This window comes from Condylura cristata, unplaced genomic scaffold (genome assembly GCF_000260355.1).
Source record: "Condylura cristata isolate star-nosed mole 26May11 unplaced genomic scaffold, ConCri1.0 scaffold00012, whole genome shotgun sequence".
In the NCBI taxonomy this organism is placed as follows: Eukaryota; Metazoa; Chordata; class Mammalia; order Eulipotyphla; family Talpidae; genus Condylura; species Condylura cristata.
Genome location: NW_004567113.1, coordinates 56,187,871 through 56,188,756, shown reverse-complemented (window position 1 = coordinate 56,188,756; position 886 = coordinate 56,187,871).

Here is an 886-nt window from a genome sequence, read left to right as displayed (position 1 = left end):
TCAGCCTCCCGCCTCCGTCTGCCGCCAGAGTGGGGGGCTGTGTGCCCTGTGGGCACCCCCACGCGCCCGCCTCCAGGGGCCCCGTCACACCCCTCCCCGCGGTGCCAACCAGCCTCCCGCCCCCGTCTGCCGCCAGAGTGGGGCTCTTGGGGTGTATCGGACGCATAAGATCGTGGGGCGCTGGTTGCTCCCTCGCAGTGGTGACTGGCCACATGCTGGAATGACCCGTGGGAGTTCGCCTGCACAGGTGTTCGGGGGGCCCTGCGTGGGCGCCAGGCACCCACACCCCCTCAGCGCTGGCCCGCCGAGGGGGGGCCCAGCAGAGCGAGGGGAGCCCCCAGCCCAGGCTCTCAGCCCCGCCGCCGCCCACACAGCCCGCGCCTCCCCGGGCCCTGGCCAGGTCACCCCGCTGGGCCGGAAGCCACATGCTGCAGCCCGCAGCGACTGCGCAATCCCCGAGCCGGAGGCCCGGCCGGCAGCCGGAAGGCGGCACCCAGCGCCCAGGATGTCCACCACTGCCCCTCGCGGCCGCTAGTCTAGGTCCAGCCGCGGTGAAACAGGAGGCTGGTGCTCGTGGCCGCCCCAAGGAGGGCTGTCCTCACCCCGCGCGGGGACAGCACGGACTCGCAGCTGGAGAGGCCGGGCCGGGCCCCGCTGAGTCCAGTTCACTGTCCTGAGCCCGAGCCGTGCGGGGCGCCGGGGAGAAGGGGGGCCTGCCCCCTGCAGGCCTGTGCCCCCTCCCCAGCCCTGGGCAAGAGCGTCCCAAGGACGCCTGTCCACGCCCCGGAGGAGTGGGCAGCTCACGGGTCCGGGTCAGCGCTGCAGGGCCCACGAGGGCCTGGCTGGCACCAGCCTCCCGCTGTGTGAACGGAGAGCCCGGAAACCC